General features: G+C 45.4%; 1 protein-coding gene across 5 annotated transcripts in view; it reads left to right on the top strand.

Moving 5' to 3' along the window:
- The first annotated feature begins 4,009 nt into the window (after positions 1–4,009).
- Positions 4,010–18,273, top strand: part of BMAL1 (basic helix-loop-helix ARNT like 1) — a 105,497-nt gene continuing 91,233 nt past the window's right edge. For 3 of the 5 annotated variants that reach the window (XM_053560717.1, XM_053560716.1, XM_053560713.1), the window contains exon 1: positions 4,010–4,153. The gene's annotated coding sequence lies outside the window, so the exon portion shown is untranslated. The remainder of the gene's footprint in view (positions 4,154–18,273) is intronic. The other 2 variants (XM_053560712.1, XM_053560714.1) reach the window with 1 other exon arrangement.

Genomic DNA, 18,273 nt, shown 5'->3' with positions numbered 1-18,273 from the left:
AGAGAATTGAAGTTTGGTAATACTTACCACCTCTAAATTGATGACTCTTTAATCTGTATTTCTAACATACGAAGTTTCTTTTGTTTTGCCAAAGTAATCGTAAAGAGGCAATTTAACAAAGAAGTTGAGAGTATGAACTCTGGGGTCAGACTACCTAAGTAGCCTGGATCTCAGAACCTCCTCCTGGTTCAGTTTCCCCACCTGTAAAATGGGAATAATAGAAATACCTACCATGGCAGCAAGGGGGTTAGGTTGTGAGAATTGAAAGGTAATTGATATAGTTCTTAGAACGGCTCTTAACTCATTGTATAACTGCAATAAATATTGTTATTGTTATTCTTATTTGTAGCAACACATTTGTACCTGATTTTCCCCACTTTTAATATGTCCATCTCAGGACTCCCCAATTTCCATCCAAAGATAGCATGAATGCATCACTTCCTGCTCTGCCATTGGCTTCTCTGTTCCATCCAACAGGCCTGAAACTTGATGTTGGATCTGTTTGGCTTCAGAGCCTGTACTTATTCCATTACGCCAGCAGTTCCCAAAGTCAACTGCATCTCAGATTCCAAAGATATTGAATCAGAATATTCCAGAATGGGACTCAGAATTCCACATTTTTAAAAACTCCCCAGGTAATTCTACTGGGTCCCAAACATTGCATCAACATTTGGGGAACTACTGTGGCTTATACTATTTTATCCTCATTGACTGTATCTGTAAAATGTGAGCAATAAATGTCTATTTCATAGAATTATGAAGAGTGATACCTAATGTATATTGAATCTCTACTGTGTACCAGGAACTGTGCTAAGGGCTTTCCACTTATTATCTCATTTAACTCTCACAACAACCCTGTGAAGAAGATATTAGATTACCCCTTCACAGATAAGAAAACTGAGTTACAAAGAGGCTAAGGACTTTGATAAAAGTCATCCAGCTAACAAGTATGGAGAGCTAGCATACTGACTGCTGGGGTTAAGGTGAGGATTATATCCAACAATGGATTTAGAGTACCTATGTAGAGTACGTAGCAGATGGACAATAAATGTTCCCTTTCTTTTCTCCTTATGATTCTATTCATGCCCAGTAAATTTTATATTGAAGGCAATACTTTATCCTTAGCAGTGGGCAGAGAATTAAAAATTCAGCATTGTGGAGGTAGAAAATAAAAGGGAAGGTGGGTACCTGGAGAAGGTGGAGGTGTTTGAGATCTCTAACAGAAAGAAACTCAAAGGAGGTGTAATCACATATGGAAAAAGGGGTGCATGGCATGTGAAGGCATTGCTTGGCCACCAAGGATAGGAAAAGGCAGAGAGAGAACCTTTAAAAGAGGAAAACAAGGTATGAGACTAGACCTGTATTATCTCACAGGAGGAGTGTCCCAATAGACACCTATTCCAGTCCCCCTCCCACCATGTTTATCCAGTTCTTAGTTGGGAACTTTCTGTGACAAGAAATTAAACTTACTGAGGTAGAGGATACTCTAGTTGTTAGAAAATTTTATATTGATTCATTCTAGAGTTTCCACTGATGAGTCAACCCCTTAGGGCCCCGACAAATAAGTCTAATTTCTCTTCTACGTGACAGCTCTTCAGATATATGAAGGCAGTTACCTTGTATTCCCTGAGGCAAAACTTCTGCTTCCTTTAATCGTTCCTCATATGACATAGTTTCTGGCCTCTTTACATCCTGGTCCCTCTACTTGTGCACATAGATAATTTCTCTTTGCCAAGTCTGAATTTCAGACCACAGTGGGCGACACAATAACACCCATCTTGCTTTACCTACCACGCTTCCGTGCAGCCTAAGACAGCACTTATTTATTTTAGCAGCCACAATTCAGATTGAGTTATTTGTCACCTAAGCCCCTTACCTTGTTCTTGCAAGCATCTGTTAAAACATCTCTGCCCTCAGCCTGCCTTGGAGCAGTTGATTTCACATTTACCCTTGTTAGAGTTAGTCCATTGCTGTAGTATTGAATTTCCCTTAAGTCATCTAATGATGTCTTGTCCCCTCCTGGTTTGTGTCCTCTGGGAATGTGATGCATGTCTTCTGGGTTTTCTTTCAGTACACTAATAAAAGTCCTGAAGTCTGGGCCTGGGAGTGCCTTCTGCCATCCTGATGCTGACTGGTGTGGCACAGAGGATTTGATGCAAAAAGCTTGATTTAAATCATGGCTATGCCACCTACTGTGTGACCTGGGGCAAGTTAAACTTTGAGTTTCAGTTTCTTTATCTGTAAAATGGGGCAATAATAGCTTCCTCACATGTGGTTATGAGGATTAGGGGAGAAAACATGGGGAAAACACTTAGCACAGTGCCTGGTACATAGTAGATGCTGCCCACATATTAATCCCTCCACCATTCCTTTGGTTTAATATGGACTCATTAATCAGTATCTTTAGGTTATGGTCACTTAATCAGTTATTAGTCCAATTAATTATACTAGCATCTTTATTTCTTCATTGTTATACTATTATCAATGTATTTGCTAAAGTCTCATTTAAACAGTGGTCTCCTCATGAAATGGGGGAAAAGACAAATAGTGAGATTCCATCTGTGTGTAAACTTAGGAAAAATAGTAGGCTACCAATGATAACAGTTGACCTTGGAAACTGTTAGCATTCAGCCCACAAGCACGTAGTGAGCAAACACTCTGCGCGTGGCAGTAAGCTAGGGAAGAGCAATGGTTTTACAACAAAGCATAGTATCTGTGTTCAAGCAACTAAGGCTAGAATTTTAGAGACACAGCGGCTAGTCTGTGTCACAGAATCAGGTCAATTGATTTAATTTCATTTGTTCATATGTCCAGCCCACAAACTTTTATGGAGCGCTTGCCAGATGCTGGGCAGCTGGTCCCCGCCCGCCCCCCAGGATCTCCCTTCCCCTTCAGACTTTTTCCCCCTCCCCCTTTAGATGCTGAAGGGAAGCGGGCATGGATAACGAAAAAGAAGACCTCCTTATATTCAGGGAATCTAATATCTAGAAGGGTTGGGAGTTTTTGTGCTAAAGGCTCTCTACTTAAACGCTTGAGATGCAAAAATAAAATAGACCCTCTGTCCTTTCAGCAACCAAGCTGCACGTTGTCGTGGAATTTTTATTTGCTGTAATCATTTGTTTCCTTCTGTCTCACTCCCTCGACAGTTTTTTGCAGTAGAAAGCACAACTGATGGGCTGGCGCCTACCGCTCAGTAGGTGGTCAAAACCTGGCTACTGTAAGGAGAGCAATAGAATCGCTCCGCGCTTGAGTTTTCCCTTTGGAACGAGAGTGACATCCCCGACGGGGCGCTTGGAGGTCAAGACGAATGAAAAGAATATGTGAACACTTGCAGTGCTTGGGGTGGACAAGCCTAGAAATAAGAAGTATTTGTTCTTTCGTTTGGATTTTGGCAAACCAGGGGCTTTAGGCAGGGTCTGGCACTCAGGGTTCCTAAAATTGCTTTCCTAGATGGAGTTGGAGGAGGGAAGTCAGAAAATAACTGGTTTTAGTCAGGATGCCGGAGTGGAGCAGGGGAAGGACGAGAGGTGAGACCGGGTAGCTAGATGCCAGCCGGGGACCTAGAGAAGAGGGACATCCCAGGCGACCGCGAAGAGTGCAGTGTCTACACCGCAGTGGCCACAGAGAGTGAGAGACCTCAGGGGAAAGGGAGAGGGCAGGGGAAATTCAGGAGATCGCGCAGATTGGCTCTCTCTTCGGGGCGTGCGCGCCTGGGCGCCAAACGATTGGTGGCGGGAAAGTATCAGGTAAACCGGCCCCCGCTGCTTCGTTATTGGTCGATGTCCCCTCCAGCTTCCATATAACTGGCCAGCGGGCCGCCAAGCCGCGCGCGGATTGGCCGAGGGCTGCCGCCGAGACCGGTTCCCTTCGGGCGTTCGGATTGGCTGGCGGAAAGAGGCAGGTATCCGGGCTCCGCGGCTCCTCCATTGGTGGGCGGGGAAGGGGGGTTGGGCACAGCGATTGGTGGGCGGGGGGCCGGGCCTGGGCCGGCGGGGAGCGGATTGGTCGGAAAGTAGGTTAGTGGTGCGACATTTAGGGAAGGCAGAAAGTAGGTCAGGGACGGAGGTGCCTGTTTACCCGCGCCGGACTCACCGCCGCCGCCGCCGCCGCCGCCGCCGCGGGATCCGAGTGCGGGCGCTCCCGGCGAGCCACGGTGAGTGTCGGGTCGGCGGCGGCCAGTGGCGCGGTCCCGGGCACTCGGTCGGGGCCGTTAGCACCCTCACAGACGCGGCGTCCCCGCCGCGGCCCCGGGCTCAGCCCGGCCGCCGGGGAACCCTGCCCGACGTGCCCGCTGCCCGCCTTAAAGGGCCCATGCCCGCTCCCTGCCCCCACCCGGCGGTGGGGAGGCTGCGCCCCTTAAAGGCGCCGCGCCCGTCCGCCCCCATTCTCCTCCGGGGGGCTGGCGCTGCGGGCTAGGGCGGGCAGAGGTGCTGCAGGCGCCCTTAAAGGAACAGGGAGAGTGTCCGCTGAAGTACCCACCTCTCCTCCCCGGGCATCGCTACCTGGCGGGGTAGGGGGAAGCCAGCTCCCTCTTAAAGGAACAGCTCTGTCCGTTGGGCTCAATGACTCGAGCTAGGGCGAGTCCTAGGTGTATTCCTAGGAGCTGCGGGGACCCCCGAGGGGCCCATCGTTGCCGGCTGCGTCCCAAGGGCGTTGGGCTAAAGATGCCGCGTCGGCCCTTCCTCCCACTTTCCACTTCCCCTTTGCGAGCTTGTGAGGCTGGGTGGGGGCAGGGAGGGCGTCTCCGTCGGGACTGGGGAGTCCGAGCCTGCCTGGCTTTTCGGCCCTGTAGCTGGGACTGGCGCTACACTCGGGAATCCCCGGCCCGACAAGGGGCCGACCCCAGCCTGCGAACTTTCGTCGGGCCTGCGCCGTAGGGGTCCTTAGAGGCCCCGGAGGATCCCTGGTGTTCTGTGAGCCCGTGGTCGACTGCAGGGGGATGTAGCTTGGAGCCCAGGTGCGGGTCAGACGCCTGCCCTGGAGCTCCGCGGAGGGCGCAGCGCGGCTGGCCCAAGCTCGGGGTTTGACAGATGTCAGGGAAGAAAAAGGTTTCCACTCGCGATTGCCGGGCACTGGCAGCCCAGAGAGCTTCAGTTGTTCGCGGTAAGAAGAGGAAGGTAGAAATTAACGCCGACCTTGTGGGGCGTGTCAACCACCCTGAGGGGTCGCGAGAGCAGGCTGTAGTAGGGCGCGCGCTGGTGCCAGACGGCGGGCGCCGGCGAAAGAAGGGCTGCACTGGACATTGGCGTCGGTTGTCAAGTTTGTGCTGGCCGGCGAGAGACCCGGATGATACCCCTCACCCTGCACCTTCTCGCCCCTCTCTGCTCCCTCGCCTCAGTCCCTTCCCTGTCACCTAGCGTTGTTTTGGCTCTTTGGCTCTTTCGATCTCTAACCCCGTGTTACATCCCTATGCCTTAGTAAGGAATTATTACCAAGTTTTCTCACCCAGTTTCCAGAAATCAGATTCGGTATTTATGAAGAAGCATTTCTTGACGCTACCCGTATGCCCGTATTTCCAGGATCTTCGTTTTTAAAAAAATCCTCAAAAGCTGTCCATCATATGCATCTCATTTCCTACAACACTTGCTTGCCATTTGTCCTTCTGACATTGGCCGCTTTAATCTATTTTTATATGACAACTATTATTTTAATTCTTCTGGTCCCGTTGATATCAAGATCTGTCAATTTGGGTTGGTGGAGTTTTTAATTAATGTACCCGTTGAATCATGAGCTTAAAATAATCGTTGCTGCTTCTGAGCAGTTTTGAATAATCTCATGCTCTCCGCACTTGCAAGACTTAAAAAAAAAAAAATCACTGCTGTTAAATTTGATTTCCATATCAATGAAATTCCAAAATATTTTTTTTAAATGCAAAATTTAGTCTTTCAGTTCATGCTTTGTTACTGAGTTCACTTTATTGTTAAGTCTTTAAAAACTGTTGAGCATATGAAGAAGGCTGGACTTTCCTGGGCAGGATTTGAAATTACTTGTGTCACTTGAAGCTGAATCTGTAGAGGCATTTTAGTTTTGATTTTGATGAAGCCAGTAAAAAATAACAATAAGTTAAAACTATAGCTAAATTTGTATTTTATTCTAACCCCCGGAGTTTAAAAGGAGGGAGAAAGGAGCAGGTGTCGTGCAAAAGCACTAATCTGGGAATTAGGGGGCATACATTCTGGTACTAGCCCAGAATTGGACCGTTGTGGCTGTGCCACTTCGGGCAAGTTCCTGAACCTTTCTGGGTTCTGTTTGCCTCCAGTGGAAATTAAGATGGGTGAACTAAGGTGATCTCAAAGGTTCCTTCTTCCCTAAAGTTCAATAAGTCTCTAAATATTTAATACATTTGAATTCAGATTGGTATTTACCTCCTGGCACCTCCAGAACATCTGAGCTGAAGCCCTATTTTCATAGGAAAGATTAAGCAGATCAACAGATGGTGTTTTAAAGGATCCATTTCAAATGATTTATAAAATGATGACTACTCATGAGTTTGTCTGCTATTTGCAGAAGAGGTTTTCAAGCCACAGGGCAAGAAAAGGAAGTGGCCGTGTTTTCAGATTTATCCCTTTAAACTAAAAATCTCTATGGAATTTATACGTTAAAAGATGGACAAGCACTGTAGAAAGATTCGGCTATGTTAACAAAACTGCGTAAGAAAATGTATAACCTAAATATTTAATATCTCTCTGGTGTAAGGGTTGCCTTCTGCCAGCTGTCTTCTTTTTGTGATTTCATTATTAACTTGCTGTGGTAGGAGAAAGTTGATAATAAAGAAATGGTTTCTGCCTTTTACAATATTATAATTATAGGCAATGATTTTAGTTAGCACCATGCTACTAAAGTAGGCACTTGCAAGGAAGTAAAACCCCCTTCTAGACTTTGAGGTTTAGTTGGGAGCTCAGAGGCACAGGTATGTCCATCTCCAAGACCTTTCTCTTCTTGCTGCTTTATCACAGACTCAGACTTACCCCAAACACTCACCCCATCTTTTCTCCTTTCTTTCACAAAATGAGACCTGCTCCGACTTAAGCTTCCTCAGCATCTCTTCTTTCCCACTCAAAATGTCTTGTCTCTTTCCCCATCGTCCCTTCCTCTTCTCCCAGTTCAAAGGAAGCAAGTGGATCTCTCCTCTGTTTCTTCTTCCTGGGCCCTCACCATGGGTAAAGGCCTGGGCTGTGGGGGCAGAAGGCTCTGGGATTTGGGATTTCGGCTGTGTGACCTTGGATGAGTGCTTGGCTTGTCTGACCTCAGGCTCCTCCTCTTGAATGACATTGCCTGCCTCATGCAGTCTGTGTGGGGATTAAGGGAGATGATGCGTGTAAAATGCCCGGCACACAGGAAGTCTTTCCTCAGTGCCAGCTGCCACTCCCTCCCACCTTTGCCAGGGTCCTGTCACCATAGTATCCTTTGTGCTGTTTGTCCTCAGCCTCCTCACCATGCCCCCCAAAACCTTAGTCTTGATTTAGAAGAGGAAAGAAGAGGCAGATGTGTATGTAATGCACTGCTGTGTGCCAGGCAACTTACATGTGTGTACCTTTGCTGCCCCTGAGTCTGTGTGTCACCTCCCTCCCTTCCTACCAGCCTCTCACCACACTGGGTGAACTTACCTCCTCCACTCTCATGTCCTATTCCATCCTTAGTACCTGCCCCCTGGCTTCTCTCTGCCACATTTCTTTATATTTCTTCTCAAAGTTTTCCCTAAGAACTGCCTTAAATTTCAGATGTCCGTTCTTAGCCCTAAATGGTTGTCCTTGGCCCCTTCACCTTACATGTCCTTCCCTCTTGAAATCCCTTCTTCCCTCAGCCTTTGGGTCATGTTACTTTCTTGATCCTCTTCCTGCAATTCCCTAAAGTAGGTGTCCACTTTTCATACTGTGCCTCTTGGCCCAGGGTCCTGTCTCTAGTCTTGACCTATCTCTTTGCATTAGCTGCTAACAGGTGCACTGTGGACACTGATGTCAGGCAGCCTGTAGCTGGTAACCTTGGAGTTACAGGCTTGCAACTGCTTGCAAGTACCATCCCCTGGGGGAGTCTATATCACTTCATCCCCCAGACCGTACCAAGAGGCAGTTTGTTTGGGTGTTTTAGAGCACAGATGTCACATCCTAACTGTTCCCGACTAGCTTTATGACTATGGTCAAATTGCCTTTGTTGTCTGTGTCTTGTGTTCTTATTTATAAAACTGGGGTCATAGTCATCTCCACCTTAAAGAGTAGTGGTGTGGATTAAATGAGTTAAAACATTGGAAAATGTATGCCGGGCTGTTCATGGCACATGGGGAATGCTCAGGGAATGTTGACTGTCTGTCCATCTTGCTCTTCTTTGTGGCCTTGCTGGGCTCTTCAGTCTGGCGTGTAGGGGTCTCCACTTCTAGCCTGCCTGTACACCAGACCTTGCTGTGTCTAGGCATATCCAGTCAAGCTGATGGGCTGCCCATTCCCTGCCAGCCCCTGGCCTTGACCATCCGTCCCAACCCCCAGTCGTCACAATTCCAAATCCTCCTCTGCTTTAAGACCTAGCTCAGAGGCTTGGTCCTGCAGCAACTATTTCTTCATTCTGTTTTTCTTCCTCCCTACACCTGGCAGCAGCGTCCGCAGTTCTTGATCTCACTCCAAATCCCTTAGGTTCTGCTGCTTTCCATATTGTGTTGGGCTGTTTCTGAGAATATCTCACCTGCTCCTAGGAGGAGTTCATCTTGGTTTTCTCAAAATGACAAGCACAGGGAGGCTTTAGGACGTGCTTGTCCAGTGCACACAGCACTTGGAGATCTTAAGGAGCAGGAGGAGGAGATGGGGTGGGACAGGCACTCGGGGACAGAGCAGGCGGAGGAAGAGGGGTGCACATGGTAGAGAGGTGGGGGCATGAGATGAGGGGTGCAGCAGGTCTGCCTGAAAGGAGGGTTTGAGTTGGGGACTTGACTTCAGGGGGAAATGAGATTGGATAAGTTTTAGTCATCTTTGCTGCAGGGAACGTTGAGTGCTGGCATATAATGGAAAATGATTTTTTATTTTAGAACATGTTGTCCTTTTAAATAGTGTAAACTCACATTTATCTAGCCTGGTTAAAGAAGGGGATGATGGTCTGCCTAATTTAATATTCTGGTTAATGCTCTGCCCACTGGATTTTGTGCATATACTGGGCAAAACATTTACATGTAGTTATTCCTTTAACTTTTGTTTGAAATGTGTGACTCGAGCAAATTATTTTGCTTCTTTGAGTCTGATTTACTTCATTTGCAAAACAGGAATAATAATTGTTATAGTACTAGCAGCTAAAACTTAATTGAACACTTTCTATGTGCCAGCAAATATGTGAATCATCCTATACTTATTAACTTGTTTAGTTCTCCTAACAACCCCCAGGAGGCAGGCGCTGTTATTATCCTGTTATTATTTACCAGTGAGGTAGTTGTGTAAATGCCCAGGGTCACTCGGCTGGTATGGGGTGGAGCAGGGTTTGTGCCTGGTCTGTTCTCTAACAGTGCGGGAGATGTCCCTGGGAGGAACCTCTGTGTTGGGTCCTGCACGTCATGCACTTGGTGCGTTGTTGACAAATGTGTGCATCTCTTTTAGAGCAGAGCTGAAGCCCTCCGCAGTGGCACCCGGGGCAGGAGCACACATCTGGATGTTACCATTGTAGCAGTTTGTGAACATTCCCTTCGCATCCTGTTGTGCTCAGCTGTCATTCCTGCTTCCTCCTGTCTTTCTGCAGCATTGCTCTGACACAGGCGCCTTGTGGCTTAGTCTGCTTCTCCCCAGGTGCTTCTTGTGTGCGATGAACCTTTCACCATAACTCACCACCTCTCTCCCGCTTCTGGATGTGTGCAGAGCTCCTCACTGGGGGTGGGGAGACCTTTTCAAAAGTCTCAAGCCTTCATCTCCTCTCCCCAGTTCCTTACCACAAGGACTGATGTCCACAGGCTTGTGTATCCACAGTTTTTGTGTATGTATATGTGTGTGTGTATTTTTAATGCCATTTGTTCCCCGAATACATTTAGATAGTAAGGGACACATTGTTTTATGTCAAGAACCTGTTACATAAAAATGTGTTATATAATGTTCAAATATATACTGCATAGTGAAATTAGATACCGCTTCTTTTTTCAAAGAATAAAAAGATAATAAACACAGGCTATCCTGAATATAATTAATCTCAGATTTGGGAGGCGTGGAAGGACATGTTCTGCCCTCAGAGCCCTCATTCTGAACTCTGCTATCCTCCTTGAGTGCTCTAAGAGCAGGGTGGATAGGAAGTTGACCTGAATCTGCCATAGTATGCTACTGTGAGATACTTTGGAAATTCTTTCTGGGAGAAAGCCTTGACATGTTGCTGACTTATATCTCTCTCATGTCTAAGAGTGAGAAACTATTTTTGCCCTCTTATGCTTAGACCACCCAGGTCATCTTCTGACCAGTTTTCTGCTCTGCTCTCTACTTCTTTCCGTTCTTCCCACGTGTCTGGCCAGCTTGGCCTTCTAAGAACAGCCCTGCTGCCAGTGGCATGCAGGTGACACCCTGCATCCAGGCTTCTGGGCTCTCCAGAGCCTGACCCTGTTCCTCCTTAGCTGCCCCATTGCCCTGCTCAGCCTCCACTCCCAACCGAGCCCTGTGCCTGAGGGTTAGTTCAGCTTGTCTCTCCCCTACACTCCCTAGGCCACCCCAACCATACTCTCCTGCTGTGGGTCTTTGCTCAGGTTGTTTCTTGACCCAAATGGCCTTTCTTCCTTGCCTCTGTCTGCCTTGAATCTCACTTCCTTGTGAAGCCTCTAATGACATTTGCCCTCTTTGCACACTCTCTCTCAATCTTTTTCTTTCTTTTTTTTTACTTTTGATTGTCAGCCATTCATTCAGAAGCAATAATATTTCATACTTAGCAAATTACCACATCATGCCTAATTAGAATGACAGTTCTCTCACTTTTTAGTTGCATCACAATTATCTTGTGCTTGCTTCCCAGTCTTCAGTTCCACTCATTTCCTCCATCAGTGAAGTTTATTGGATACCTAGCACTGTTTTACACACTGGGGTAAAACAGCAGTGAGTAAAACAGAGGCCCAGTAGGAGGAAACAGACAATAAACAAACATGTTAACTCCTGGTAGTGGCAGGTGCTAGGAAAGCAACCAAATAGAGTAAAGCAGTAGTGATGAAGTGTGGTGGGAAGGAAGTTGTCTTAGCTGGGTCAGCAGGGGAGACTTCTCTGAGGAGGCTATATTTGAGCTCAGCTTCAGAAAGATCTGGGGAAAAGAATCCCAGAAAGAGGGAATAGCACATGCAAAGGCCCTGAGGTTGGAAGGTGCTTGATGTTTTTGAGGAAAGTAGAGGCAAGTGTAACTGGATTATGAATTCCTTGACTACAGATGTTTTTTCTCTCTTTTGTTTTCCTTGTAACCCCGAGCCCAGTATTAGAAAGGCCCTTTAAATACTTGCAGGCAGAATTAGAGCATTTGTACTTAGTTATATATTATATAAATAGCAATTTAGCATACCCTGCCTAGAGGCTTTTAATAAAATATTATGTTGTATTTAAACAAATTAAGGGTTTAAAGGGTTTCCTCATAAGTTCACTCCTAGTATGTGTCACCAACTATTACTGTTTTAATTGTGTTTAGTGTAGAGCTTTAGACTTCAGAATTCTGTTTTACATGCATATCCATCTTAAAAACAGGTTTTGTTCCAAAAGTTTGTCAGGCAGTTGATGGAAACTTGGAATAAATTTTTCTATAGAAAAAAAATGAACTAAATAGTGGCTAGTTCTTAGGCAAGCCCACAAAATCCATTTGGTAGTGACTGAAAATATGCTGTTTAGTACTCAAACATTATTAGCGGTCATCAAGCTTTCTGCTCCCAGACCCCTCTTCTGGATGCCATTGTAGGTAATTTGCTGTTAATAGCATTAATGACACCCATTAACCTTACTCACTTTTACTATTTTTCTGGTCTGTCTAAAAGTTTTATAAAACTTATATAAATCTGCCTTTAAAATTTGGTTTCATGTTATAAAATCTTGTTTTCTTACCATAATAGGAAGACAGAGGTTTATCAATTTTCATTGTTTAAACCTGCTCTCAGATGGCTGCCTCTCAATTGTTGCTGCTTCTTTTTTTTTGAGACAGAGTCTCACTATATTGCCCTTGGTAGAGTGCTGTAGCATCGCAGCTCACAGCAACCTCAAACTCTTGGGCTTAAGCGATTCTCTTGCCTCAGCCTCCCAAGTAGGTGACACTACAGGCACCCACCACACACCTGGCTATTTTTTTGTTCTGGTTGTCATTGTTGTTTAGCAGGCCTCGGCTGGGTTCGAACCCACCAGCCCCCGTGCATGTGGCTGACGACCTAATCACTGAACTATGGCCCAAACCTCAATTGCTTCTTGAAGAAGGATAGGATATACAAATAATGAGCAACTCTAAACATTCCCATGTATAGTGCTCAGCGGGCATACTTTTGCTATGAACCTTGATTTTGATCTGCTGTCTTTCTTGATGAATTGAAAGAAATTTTGTCCTAGAACTTTTGGTCCAGATAAGATTGCTGTGTTCTTGGTCAACTTACCTTCCATGTAATTATGCAAATTGTTTTTTCTTTTTAACTCTTGGGGATAAAAATGGTGACTATGATTTGTTTACTTATAAAATATACTTATAAGCGCCTTTAGGGAATGGAATGAATTTGTAGGAGACAGCAGAGCTGAAAGAGTGTGGGATCAAAAACAATTTTAAATGTTAAATGCAAATTCAGTGTCCTACTGGAAGAAAAAAATTTTTTTCAAGGTTTTAGAGGATAGGAGAGGTTTCTGCTCCAAAAGAGAGAGGGGTCTAAGGTTTTGCTGTGATGCTGGCTACCTGATCTTTAACCAACTACCACCCGCCCCCCTTCCCACTTCTGAGTTTTGTTTTTGGTATCATGAGCCACATTTGCCATTTGAGAGGCTTGATATTTAAGTGACACTAGTGGCAGAGCTCAACTGGCAGTGTTCAGAAGACTTGGGTGTGGAGTGCCATTCTGCAAGCTTCCCCAGTGCATTCTAGGGTGAAGGATACCTCACAGGGGTGACAGAGCACCTTGAGCACTGCCTCTGTTTGTTCACTTGTGAATGGTATGTTCTATGTTTTTTTCTTACTTGAAGGTATAACAAGGAATTGGTGTAAGAAGTTGTTGCTTTGTGGACTTCACTTTGGAGCTAGAGAATGGTATTGTACCTGGTCTTCCTCTTTAGATGCTGGAATATGAGCTGGAATGTCATCTGTTTTGTTCTTTGCTGTATCTCCAGCAACTAAGACAAGGTCTGTACAGAATAGTTACTCAGTAAACACTTGTTTATTCATTCAATGAGTGAATTCAGCTTTGGAAGAATGTCCAATTTCCCTCAATCTCTGTCAGTGTAGGCTCATGAGCTTGGTCCTGTGAGGTGCTTTGGAGTTTAGGTTACCATTTCCTTTTGACATCTGTGTTCCAGGTTGACCAGGTTATCAGTGTATTTCACTGATGCAGAGGAGTTAACTGGCCATGGCTGGCCCTGCCCTGCAGATGTTCATCTTTATGTTATCTTTAATTGGCTCCAAAGTACAACAGATCTATATAGCTGAGCCACATCAATTAAAAGGAAACTTATTGCTGCTTTAGTACTACATATTTATTCAATCAGCAAATATCTGGGGGCTGTATGCCAGGCACCATGCTAGACCCAGAGGAAGAGCAGAATTTACTGTAGCGGCCAAGAAGCCTGCACTTTCATCTACTTATAAAGATAATCCAAAGCCACATGTAATGGCAGTGGTCTAGACTGTAAGTGCTCAGAAATTCGGAGACCCGTGAGATCTTTGTGAGTGTCATAGAAGGGAGGAGGCTTCATAGAAGTGGTCAGGTTTACCAGACCTTTAAGCGTGGGTAGGATTTAGGTTCACAGGCAAGAGTAGGACTAGGTGGGAACATAGCATAATTAAAAGCACAGAGGTAGGAATGACCAGTTTGCATTCGGGGACAAAACTTGCCTAGAATGGGCCTTGGAAGATCATTCAAGGCCCAAACCTGACGCTACTTTGGAGGTTAAGTTACCTTCCTAAGGTGACACAGCTTATAGGCAGTATATCCAGCCTTGAAAACAAGGCCATAGAGGCTCTTAACCACTGGACTTCACTGTGTCCCAGTGGCCACTAGATGCAGGATTTGAGTTTTATTGGGAGCTTTAGAAACATGAGCTGAAAGGAGCTAGATTCTATTTAATTCACTCCTTCATGGTACATATGGGGAAACTCAGCAGGGTTAAGGGGCGAGTCAAAGTTTACCTTGTGAGGCAGAGACTGGTAGGCAGTGGAGAACCACTGGAGTTATTTCCTTTTCTTTTTTTTTGAGATAGAGCCTCAAGCCGTCCCCCTGGGTAGAGTGCTATGGCATCACAGCTGACAGCAACCTCCAACTCCTTGGCTCAAGTGATTCTCCTGCCTCCACCTCCCAAGTAGCTGGGACTACAGGTGCCCACCACAACACCCGGCTATTTTTTGGTTGCAGCCGTCATTGTTGTTTGGTGGTCTCAGGCTGGATTTGAATCTGCCGCTCAGGTGTATGTGGCTGGCACCTTAGCCGCTTGAGGCACAGGCACAGCCCACTGGAGTTATTTTCTATGAGTTTGATTTTAGTGACACGAAATAGTTTTCCCTAAAGCATTAATCCAGTGTTAGTGTTCCAGCTAGATGGGAGCAAAGAGGGCCTAAATGCAGCAGAGACCTGATAGGCAGCTACTAGATGAATCCAGACAGAGGCAGAGAGGAAGCCAGAACTGGGAATTAATTGTCAATTGTGTTAATCAGTATGTCTGTTATCAGTCACCCTTTAGATTTCTAGAGTGCGGTGAACATCTGCCAGTGCCGGTGGCTTTCAAGTGTGTGAATCTGCACTGGACTGTGACTGGGGTACCTTAGTTAATGCATTCTTGAGAAACAAAGGGCCATTATGGAAGTCAAATGTTTAAAAACAAATGCCTACATTTTCTGGGAAAAAAACCAGATTAGCAGATAACCTGCATTCTGGCTGCTTCTGATACTTAATCTCTGCTATACAGCCTGCGCCAAATCACTTGTCTCTAACTGAGCCTGATTCCTTATCTATTAAACAGGTTCTACAATTCTTGTCCAGTTCCTTACGGTGTGGGTCTGATGCTTGAGTAAGATAAGGGAAGAATGAGGGTTGAGAAGCTGTAAAGTTGCTTCCTGGCTGCAGGGCGCAGCAGCAGCTTTAACAGTGAAAGTGTTCTGGCCTTCACTGGGAAAGCCTGGGAAAGCCAGAAGGAAGTTCCCCTACCCCCAGGGCACGTTCAGGAACGTGGCGCTGTCCACCAGGTGGGTGCTGATGAGCACCACTTTGTTGGATAGGGCCACAGTTTAAAGATGATTATGTATTTCACACCCCCCTCCCAGAGATGGGGAACCCTAAGCCTGGGAACGGGTGGAAAAGTTAGGCAAAGATATCCATGTGAATCAGTTCTTCTCTGTGAACACCTCTTGGGATGGTGACAGGCAGCTGGAAACCAGAAAAACAAGTGCCAGAGTCTCGTCACCTGGCGAGTTGGGCATTCTTGGGTGTTTCGCCTGCCCTGAGGCATTAGGCAGAAATCCAGAGGAACCTTGATTAGCCTGGGTCCAGCGTGCTGTTCAGGGAAATACCTGGCTACAGAGCCTATAGCAAAAACCTTGACTGAAGATCTAAATTGTTGACATTACAAATGTATTTATCATTATTATTAATAGCAGTATCTAACCTTTGACTGTTTACCATAAGCCAAGAACTGTGCTAAGTGCTTCCATGCCTCTTCTCATTTAATCTTCACAATTATCCCTATGGAGTGGGTAGTGTGTCAGTTCTATTTTCTAGTTGGGGAGACTGAGATTTAGAGGTCCCTTAGATGGTACATGCTAAGTGGACAAGGTATGATTCAAACTCAAGCCAGTCTCACTCCAGAGCCTTCACCCTTAACTGCTGTGATCTTCTTCCATTTTCCTGGCACCCCAAAATGCTTCCTGTCCCTGGTCGGAGGTTTCTGACGATACCATGGGTCTTTGGAATGCATTTTGGTTGGTAGATGTGTGGCCACACAGGGGCCTCGTCTCAGTGCAGCTCTCTTTCCTTCACAGCCGGAGACTCAGGGCTGCCAGCTACTCTCTGGCTGGTGAGCAAATGGATGCCAGCGATGACTGCAGCAGAAAGGCCAATGCTTGCCAACTGATACATGTGGGGGAGTTTTAAAGGCAGCAGAAGAGATTGCTCTTGGTCAGTGTTTCAGAGAGTGGCTGGGTAGCTTGCGGTCTGCTTAAAGTTTTCATGAAACTTCATCAAAATCACCCCACAAAAGCCTTCCCAAATGTCATGTTCCTGATAACGATGCCATTTAGTATTCCTGTGCAATTTACAAGTAGTTTTTACATACAGTGTCTTGTTTAGTTTCACCACAACCCTATGAAATCTCTTAGAGTTGGGAAATTGCCTAGGGCATTTAAACAACTGTCCAGGGTCCCACAGCTGGTCGGTGGCAGAGCCAGGACTTAAATATTGCTTTTCTAACTTTAATTTCTACTCTTTACTCTTTGCTTTTTTTATTGAAGATGATCTTAAATGTTCTGATTTACTATATTTAGAATTCAGCAGGAATTATTGAAATGATCTACTTTGTGCTATCACTGTTATTGAATCACAGTAAATAAAAGGTCATGTGTTTGGTTGTTGTGTTGAGTTCAATTGATTTGCACCCACTTATATGGTACAGAATGCACAATATTTTTGTGGTATATTAATAGCCCTTCTAGCTATAAAAGCCGCAGGGCTAATAAGATGATAAAACATGGAGTTTATATAATTTCTTTAAAAAGTTGACCATCGAGAACTTCTCGGTCAGGAACACAGATCCAATTATAACACTGTTTCCATGGAGACATTAGCCTTGGTTTGCATCATTTCAGCTTTTGGTGCCTTTTCTAGGAATGGAGTTAACTGCTGAAAAGAGACAGGACTGCTTGTGGTTGTCACTGAGAGCTCTCTCCTATACTATTTCTGCTGGAGGCTGATTTGCCTTTCTGGTTCCTCTCAGTTTTTCCTGTGACTTGAACATAAATCATCTTTGAGGTCCTGGTTATTTCTATTTTTTAAAGTTTTCTGTGTAATATAACTGAATAGAACACTTTCTTAATAGAGTTTTCAACATCCCCTTTAAAATATTTAATTGGTAGCATGGGGTTTTGCTAGAAGAATGTAGGTAAAACTGATCACATTCAAGCTTATTGTATTAGTTTGGATAAAATAAGCAAGTTCCTGAGTTATGGACACCCACAGACACAATGGCTGAAACCGGGTCAGGTAGAAATTGATTTTCTTCTCATATACCAGTCCAGAGTAGATAGTGATCTAGGCATACTATCTTCAACATGTGACTTCCACTTTGTGTTTGAAAGTAAAAGCTTATCTCCTAGGGGAAAGAGATAACTCAGCCAGTCATTTTAAGGGGAAGACCTGGAGGGGGCACATTCTCTTTTACAGTGGCCAGAATTTAGTCATATGACTTCATATAGCTGTGAAGGAGGGTGGTAAATATCTTTAATTGGGAGTCCACAAGTCCAGCAAAATCTGTTTTTAAGGCTACAAGTCCAGCAAAATGCAGCCTGCTACCTGTAGGAATGATGGGAGGGATACGTAGGGTTTTGTAGCTGCTGCTGTCGAGCTGGGAAGATGACATACGGGCACACAGAAACGAGGGGGTGTGCAGCCATCCAGAGGTGGGGCAGCTCATTGCTCAGAAGTTAAGAGCCAGGGGCACCCAGATGCTAAAGGGAACATCAATCACCCAAAAGATACTAGGTTGTCAGTATGAGGAAATCCAGCAGTGCAAGTGGTTTAGTAGAAGGAGCACTGGATTCGGAGTCAGAAGACCTAAGTTTGAGTCCAGCTCTGTGTTCCATGAGGCTGTACGTATTACAGGTACTTAAGGAAATACATTTTCTGTACTATTCACCTTTGGGTACCCAGAACCCAGTCTGGACATATTTCTTAAATGACATGAACAACTACAAGAGTTGGGGGAAAATGCACTATACTAGGGAGAACTTGATCGTGGATAGTCTTTCCTACTAGGCAGAAAGTTTCATCGGTCTCCACTTGTCAAGGCCTTGGGCCTATGTGTAAAACCAGGCACTCAATGGGTGGCACTCGACACATAATATGTGCTTGGCGAGGCAATTTGCCTACTCCATTGTGTAGGTGACAGAATACAACAGAGCTGGAGTGATAAC

Source organism: Nycticebus coucang, chromosome 14 (assembly GCF_027406575.1).
Source record: "Nycticebus coucang isolate mNycCou1 chromosome 14, mNycCou1.pri, whole genome shotgun sequence".
Lineage (NCBI taxonomy): Eukaryota > Metazoa > Chordata > Mammalia > Primates > Lorisidae > Nycticebus > Nycticebus coucang.
This window is presented reverse-complemented; position numbering and strand designations above follow the sequence as displayed.